Genomic DNA, 8372 nt, shown 5'->3' on the forward strand with positions numbered 1-8372 from the left:
TAATTTCTTTCATGTACCGCTTCTTATTCTTAGTGTGAAATCAAAGTTAAAGATGTCACATTCCAATGCTCAACCCCTACCAAGCACAGAACTAGCCTCAGTGATTGATTTCAGTTGAAGGGGGCCAAAGCCACAGTGCTTTTTACTTTTCCTGTTGGAATCAAGACTGCCAATCAACAATTCATTATCCAAGAACAATATTTATATCAGCTGTGTAATGCAGAAAAACAACGAAACATACAAAAACGTTTATTGTTCACGTTTATTTGCCATTGTGTGAAATGACCAAATCAAATGTGATGTGATGTTCACAGTAAAGTAAAAATGTGTGTAAGCATTTGTGGATATTCCTGTAAATGAAACTCTTCAGTCAACTTTAGACTTTAAGGAACACTGTGGGAATATGTAGGGAATGTAGTTCAGATTCTAAAAAAAAAAAACATGATCCCCCTCAGTGTTCCACCAAAATGTCTGACTGCTGTGAGAATTGCGCTTGACTGACGTGATGTCGTCCTAGCCTCCCACCAGGGTCGGAGTGCAGGCAAGCTGCCCAGCTCTTTTTAATTACAGCACTCAGTCTGGGCAGCCTTGGCAGCAGTGGGAACCTGGGACAATGGTGTCTCTCCAAGTCAAATACCGTAATAAAGACTATGAGCTTTCAAAAATCTGGGAGTCGGAAGGTCGGTCTGGAGTCCCTCTTTCGTCTAATGGAGCCAGTCAATCAGGTCCGCGCACATTTGCCATGAGCACTGAGCCCATGTATTTGGTGTGGCAATTCCATTGATTCCCACGGTAGTCCGCTGCCTATCTCGGTGCCATGGTGGGAGTTGTATGCGAGTGGGGAATATGAAAAAGCGGTCAAAGGCTCATTTTTAGCTCTTACAACTGTCTTTCAAGCTCTGAAATCCACCACTGAGGGCTGAGCACTCCCTGGCATTCCACCCTGGGTAGGGAAGAGTGTATGTGTGTGTGTGTGTGGAGAGGGGGACATTTGCAAATAGGCTGCACAGGCACCAACGTATGCAGACGTGTAAATAAAGCACAATGCTAGGAACTGGATTGTGGCTTGTGGAAGTACAATAAATCTATGTATATGTATATGCATGACTCCAGGGGGACAACGTGGTTTATGGCTTACGGAAAGCAGCTCTCATTGAAAGGCATGCCAGAGGTCTTTTCTTTTCTCGGTGGCAGGATGCGTATCACGTTCTCTCTGTTCAGACTGGTGAGGCTCATGCCGTCACAAGTACCCCATCTGTATGCCATCCACTCGTTGTCCGGAGACACAGAGCACCCTCTTCCATAAATGTAATTGCTGATCTAATAGAGTCATGGGCGGAAAAACAGCTCACCTGCCCCCCCCCCCCACAGAGTGCCTTCACCATGTGCCTATGAGGAACATTCCCTGGAGGTTGATGTCACCGGGAGGTCACTTCCATTGACAGGCATCTTGGCACATACTTCCTTGCCTGTCCCGACAGAGAGAACGGGAGATGACACGGGCTCAGAGGTCGCCCGTTAGCTCGGCGGCTGATTTTCTGGGCAGTTCTGAAACCTTATCATCTCTCACACTCCGTAGCCTGAGGCACAGCTCAGCGCTCAGAATGACAACCTCCCTTTCCCGAGTCCACTTCTCTAACTGCTGCTCCACAATGAGGAATCAGGAAACATGTGCAGACACAAAGAATATTTATGCACCAGTTTAGATGCAGGCCCCAAGTTGATTTGCACTGCCAAAGGGAGGCAAAGGAAGACAGAGGCTGTGTCCAAATACTAAGTGAGCTGCCTTAGAAGGCAGCATTTGAAGGCAGCATTTTATAATTGTAACTCATTTTTAAAGAATGAGAGAAATGAGATATACAAGTCAGCCTGGATAGGGATGTCTGCTGTGCAAGAAATAGTTTAAAGTAATGTCATTTTAGGGAAATGGAACATTTTTTGATATTTGGCTTTGCCAATATGGTTTCAGAGCTCTGATACTGCACGCTTCCATCGTTCCAAAACTCATCAATTCAGTGAGACATCAAGACTACGCTGAGAGTTCTCAAGGGGTGGAGGCACTGTTAATAAATTAGGTCTAGTGCATTTCGATCATGGTTCCCAGCATTTCAGCAGTGGTTGAGAGAACGCAGGCCCCAAGGCAGGAGCCGGACCCTGGCCATGGACAAAGGTTAAAGATCGGGCTTTGGGTGTGGGCCTCGGCCTGGCTGCCTATCTGATGCCTAAATAATTCCTTCATCATATTTACACTTGGAGAATCATGGCATGTTCTGCCAGTCTGTATTTGGACCTTCTGGCAAACCGTGAACGCATTGTGTACAGGGTCACGGGGAGTGCTGGAGCCTATCCCAGCATGCACTGGGCGAGAGGCAGGAATACACCCTGGACAGGCCGCCAATCTATTGCAGGGCACACACAACATTGACCATTCACTCGCACACTCATACCTATGGGCAATTTATAGTCTCCAATTAGCCTACCTGCATGTCTTTGGACTGTAGGAGAAAACTGGAGTTACCCAGAGGAAACCCATGCAGACACGGCGAGACCATGCAAACTCCACACAGAAAGGTCGGTTCGAACCCAGGACCTTCTTTCTGTGAGGTAACAGTAGTACTCACTGCATCACCATGCCGCGCACTCCACAGACATTATTGAATTCAATTTTTTAAATTATTTAAATTATTTTTTAACATGATATAGTGATTAGTTATATTACCTGATTATTTCATAGTTATATTTGAAATTGTACACTGTACTTTGTGTGTATGGTGACAGTTCTGTGGTGTCACTGCTGAAGTGCCACCACATGCCAGTTTAACCATGTAATGTTTAATTTTACAATGCTTTACTTTGGTCAAAATGAAATATAAGAATTTAAAATATTGTTTGCTAACATGATTGAAAGATAATTATATATCTTAACAAATATGGAGGAAGCTGTTTCAATCAACGGGGAACTCTTTATTAATGCAAACAAAATCTCACTGTCTGCTGTGCCAGGTTTGTCTAATCACTGCAATGGGGACTAATTACACAGCACCAAACCAAATCGCTGTCTGAATGTGCAGCACTCATAAAATGCCAAGAATGTAGTGCCTTAATACAAGCAAGGAACATTACTTTACATCGTGCTTTCTTTTGAGTGTACAGGTTGAAAGGTTACATCTTAACATTAAAGAATGTATGCTATAACATAACTGCATAGGCTATTGATTACAATTAAATGTGGGTGTGTCTTGTATACACAAATTCATGTTTTATTATTTTTTTCCTTTATAAAGTGACAGTTTTAATAAACGACACAGTCTTTTCTTTTTTCTTTCGATAAAACAAACAAATATTCCATGACCTGAGGGTGGACTACCGCTCACCTATCTGCTGACGATTATTCTGCCTCATATAGCTAGCTACGTGTTCTACAAAGCCCAGGTAAGTGGACGACGGTCCCTCTGGGACTGACTCGGACCGGACATTGTCAGGCGGATTCACGGTGGAGGTCAGTTGAACTGTCGCCTTTTTAGCTTGTGGTGTCTCTTCCTGAACCGCTTCAGTTAGAGGATCGGTGGAAGGAACTGGCTGAATGTGACGTCTGTTCCGGCAGACGACCCCACTCTGACACCATGTAAGATAATTATCTAACTTAACGATTATACAGGAAGCCGTTTGAAACGGCGGGGCACTCATTATTAAAGAGAACACAATCATACTGTCTGCTGTGCCAAGTTCGTCTAATCACTATGACAGGGACTAATTACACATCATCTGACATGTCATGGTGGTGTCAATATGCAGCATGCATTGATATGCCAATAGCGTAGTGCCTTAATACAACGAGTATGGAATGTTACTGAACAATGATCAAGAATATTTACAATGCCATGATATCATATTAAAATTTGTCCAGAGATTTGATGTCTGAGAATTTTTTTTGTGACACTTCCATTGTGTCTGTGGAATTACTCATTTCTAATACAAAACAAACATTTTTGATGTAAAACTAACTGATAGTAAATAGTTTATATTTCCACGTCCTCTTGAACTAGTTAGCTAAAATGACCTTTTGGCCCTTTTCGACAAATTAAAAATGCCATACCTGTGTTCAGTTGTCTATGGCATTACAAGAATGATATTTCTCTTAATATTGCTAATGTTGTTACAGTATATGGTTATGATTTCACAAATTATTTAATCAGCTATTTCCAACTTCCAGCTGAACTAAAAAACCTTGCATTATCTATTAGTTTTAAAATGTTTTTCCTTTTCTTAAGGCAGGAAGGCTGCATAGGGTTACACTCGCCTGCGTGGGTTGAAAGGGGGGTGGGTTGATTGGCAATATTCTTCAGGAAATGACTATCAAAGGCGCCAGTAATTTCAGGTTAAAGTTGAACATCAGTTGGGCCTCAACATTTGAAAATTAATTTTCAGTGTAAATTCAAAGTTGAATGCCCTGTACATTTCTAATGAGGGCAGATTAATCACACTACACCAGGAATTCTGGACAATGGTGTTTTCACCTTGCAGAAGCAGGGGTGCGGTTAGCAAATTTTGTAATAAAGCACATTAGTAGTCAATCGTGGGCTAAGTAACTTGAAAAACTGGATCATCTGCAGTCTGCAGCAGCAGTTCCCTACCACTTTGTGGCTGGTGTGCTGTTTAAAAAAGTTTAAACATTTGTGTGCTTTAAAAAAAAAACCAAACCAACACTAATTAAGTTCATTTAAAAGATAAAGGGTAAAATGCCATTCAACAACCTATTTTCAGAAGTGTAGGCCAAACCATTTTAGGGCTGTCTGTGCAAATGAAGCTGCTATGTGACTTTTTGCCAACAGTGTAACACAATGTGTCACTCCACAAACAAAGCTTTTCAAATCTGATTTGTTACAGCAAAAAAGTTATAGTGCTGGGATGCCTCTTAAAACAAACAAATGATCTTGACCGGAACTATTGTATTAAAAGATAGTGGCATGATAATGGTAGCACATTAACCAATCAGAATCTGGAATCCAACAAATAAATAATTGCCTCTTAACTGTCATAGGTTAGCAGTCTGTGTTAAGAAACTGTCAAGATTATTTTGTATAGCCTACTCAAAGACAGGTAAAATGCTACTTAAGGAGAGAATCCACCTTGCAGCTGTGAACTTGCTGAGATGCCCACAAAAAAAGAGGCAAAAAACGCCACACACAATGGATTAGTGATATTACTGACATTCAAATCCATTATGATTACACATGTTAGACCCACAGGCAAAAAGGTTCCCCTATAAAACAATACAATCTACAGACTGACTGAAAGAGTTGTTCTGAAAAAAAAAAAAAAAAAAATTATTTCCTTTTAGCTTCCGAGAAATTAATATCCCATGATATTTCATAGTTTTTGCTAAGTATTGACAAAGGTTGGAGACAGCTGATTATAGGGCCAGGGGTGAGTGTTCTTCCCACAGAACAGCACTGTGATCCTTAGAGTCTGCAAAGCTCAAATCAAACCTGTCATCAATGACACCGAACTGTTTATTTTACAAATCTTCCAACAGACAGCAAGATTGAAGTCGTATGCCGCCATCTAGTGGCTCTCAAGTGTAGCTACATGCAGATACAGTCTGCTGTTGGTTGAATGTGGGACAACTAATCTAGATTATGACAGCGATTAATATGTTACATTACAGGCATTTAGCAGACGCTCTTATCCAGAGCGACTTACGTTGTATCCAATTATACAGCTGGATATATACTGGAGCAGGTTAAGTACCTTGCTCAAGGGTACAACGGCAGTGTCTTACCAGGGAATCGAACCTGCGACCTTTAGGTTATAAGACCAACTCCTTAGCCATTATACTACACTGCCTGCCGTTACATCATAACCAACATGATTATTTGGAATTTACCTGAACACAACTTAATTATGAATTATAACCGATGGAGAAGTGTGAAGAGATCAATAAAACCCTGCTAGCTTGCTCCTCAGTTGACTCTCTCACCCCTTATCTTATTCTGTGCTATTTTCACACTGGAGCATATCTACATGTGTTTAAAATGAGTAGCTTTGGGAGCTTATTTTAGCATATTTATCATATGAGTAAAGGTCATTGCAAGTCATTTACTCAGCTGAGACCATGATTTAAACCTAATTAGAGGTATAGGGATCCAATGTTGAAGCAATGATCGAAGGATGGATTTACCTGCCACCAGGGGGTGTATTTATTGAAGGGGAATATTAATTAAATGATTCTTAAATTTAATGAATTCATTAATTATTTTTTTATTTATTTAGAAACCCATTAGTTCAATTGAACAATTCTTCCTGGGTTCATACACAAATACACCACAGATACAAACAAATCAAAGTAATGCATAATAATTGCATTAAGGTACAATACAAATATTTGATCATGGACAATCCGAGTAACTTACTTATCACTGGCAAGAGGCTAATTGGTCTGCTATTCTGGCCAGTTAAGGGAGCTCTGGGGTCTTTTGGCAGAGGGTATACTTCAGCAACTTTCCACAAGTTCAGAAAGCAACAGGAAGTTAAAGAATGATTAAATATAATGAACAGCATCAGTAATATATGGTGCTGAGAGTCTGATTAACTTATTCTCCATATGATCAATTCCTGGTGATTTGTCCAGAGGTACACCAGCCAGCAGCCTGGCCACTTCCTCTGTGGCAGCACAGTGAAACGTGAAGGCACTTGGATAGCAGGCGTTTGCTTATCCTGTTCTGTGACTTCACCACTCTACATATTCATACCCTCCCTATACTTCCGAATCTTTTCAGAAAAGAAGTTATTGAGATGGTTTGCAATGTCCTGAGGCTTTGTTAGGTTTTTACAATCAGCTACAATATTACATGGATAAGCCCTGCTGTTACGTCCCATGAGTACATTAACTGTCTTCCATACGACCTTCGAGTCTCTTGAATTCTCCATGGTATTAGTATTAGAAAGAAAAAACATATTTTTCTTTCTGTTAATCTTAACAACATGGTTTCTTAATTTCTTGTACACTTCTTTCTGAAGATAGTCCAAAAGCACCTGTAAAAATCTTAGCCTCATCTTGAAGGTGCATGGCCTCTTTAAATTCATCATCCACCCAAGGCACAGAGATGTACTTGACAGTGAAGCACCTAACTGGTGCATAATGGTTGGCAGCCATATTATAAAGTATCATAAAGTAATCCAAAGAGTCATCAACATTATCAAAGTGATAAGCTCTCATGGTGCACTTGCCTTTTCCTGTATAACATCCCAGTGGTTTAAAGTCTTTATGGCTTCTCCTATGTACAGTATGTGGTGACTTCTTGGGAACTTCAATGCTCCTTCATGACCTTAATACTAATAATATTATGGTCTGTGCAACCCCAAGTTACCGACCTAGCTGCTGTGTACTTCTTCGATGCATTAGTGAATATCAGGTCAATGCAAGTAGTTGTACCACGACCTTATCTGTTTGTACTGATATACGTTGTTCCTTTGACCATTTGAGTTAAATTGCACAAAAGCTTCATTCAGCTTATTCTTCAATAGAAGGGTATTGTTGTCACCAAAAGACAAATCTCCTTATCCTCTTCACATGCTGTTTCAATAGATCTAAACAAAGAATGGAAGTACTCACAGTCAGTGTTAGGCAGTCTGTAGATCACTGCAGCCAGGATTGGTTTGGTGAATGGCTAATATATCTGTGCCCATTGGATTTCAATGTTCTCTGGGTTGAGGTCAGCCCAAACCTGATATGGTAGATGGCTTTGAACGTAGATAGCCAACCCACCTCCCCGGCTGTTTCTTTTCTTCCTCAAGAGGTTATAATACTGATATTAAATATATCGATATTTAAAGGATTTGAGAAAGTTAAGCCATTAATGGCAGGTCTCATTACAATAGGGCTGGTTTCTTCTTGGTCTGTCTAAAATGACATAACTGAGAAGGCCCAAACAAAAATACATTTTAAAAATACTTGAAATGCCTTTCTATACTCAAAACATTGTTGAAATACAGGCATATAGTGCATCTAGCAGGAAGGATTGTGATGGATTCTATCCAAACATGCAGTAGCTTTCTTGTGATAGGCCTAGTTTCTTCTTGATCTGTCTAAAACAGTGGTCTCCAACCCTGGTCCTGGAGAGCTACAGGGTCTGCTGGTTTTCATAGTGACTCTGCACTTCATGAATCAATTAGAGCAGTTGATTACACAGTTAACTCAACTCACCTGGTGTCTTGGGTCTCAATTGGGTGCTGATTTTAAGGTGAAAACAAAAACCAGTAAACCCTGTAGCTCTCCAGGACCAGGGTTGGAGACCACTGGTCTAAAAATTACACCATTCAAAAGAACCTAACAAGACACTTTAAAAATACATATATAATGTCCATCTGCA

The 8372-nt window shown here is 40.6% G+C and overlaps 1 protein-coding gene across 1 annotated transcript in view; it reads right to left on the minus strand.

Moving 5' to 3' along the window:
* Positions 1–8072, minus strand: part of tmem230b (transmembrane protein 230b) — a 47306-nt gene extending 39234 nt beyond the window's left edge. Inside the window, exon 1 of the mRNA XM_064347535.1 lies at positions 7616–8072. The gene's annotated coding sequence lies outside the window, so the exon portion shown is untranslated. The remainder of the gene's footprint in view (positions 1–7615) is intronic.
* Positions 8073–8372: the final 300 nt, after the last annotated feature.

Source organism: Anguilla rostrata, chromosome 8 (assembly GCF_018555375.3).
Source record: "Anguilla rostrata isolate EN2019 chromosome 8, ASM1855537v3, whole genome shotgun sequence".
In the NCBI taxonomy this organism is placed as follows: Eukaryota; Metazoa; Chordata; class Actinopteri; order Anguilliformes; family Anguillidae; genus Anguilla; species Anguilla rostrata.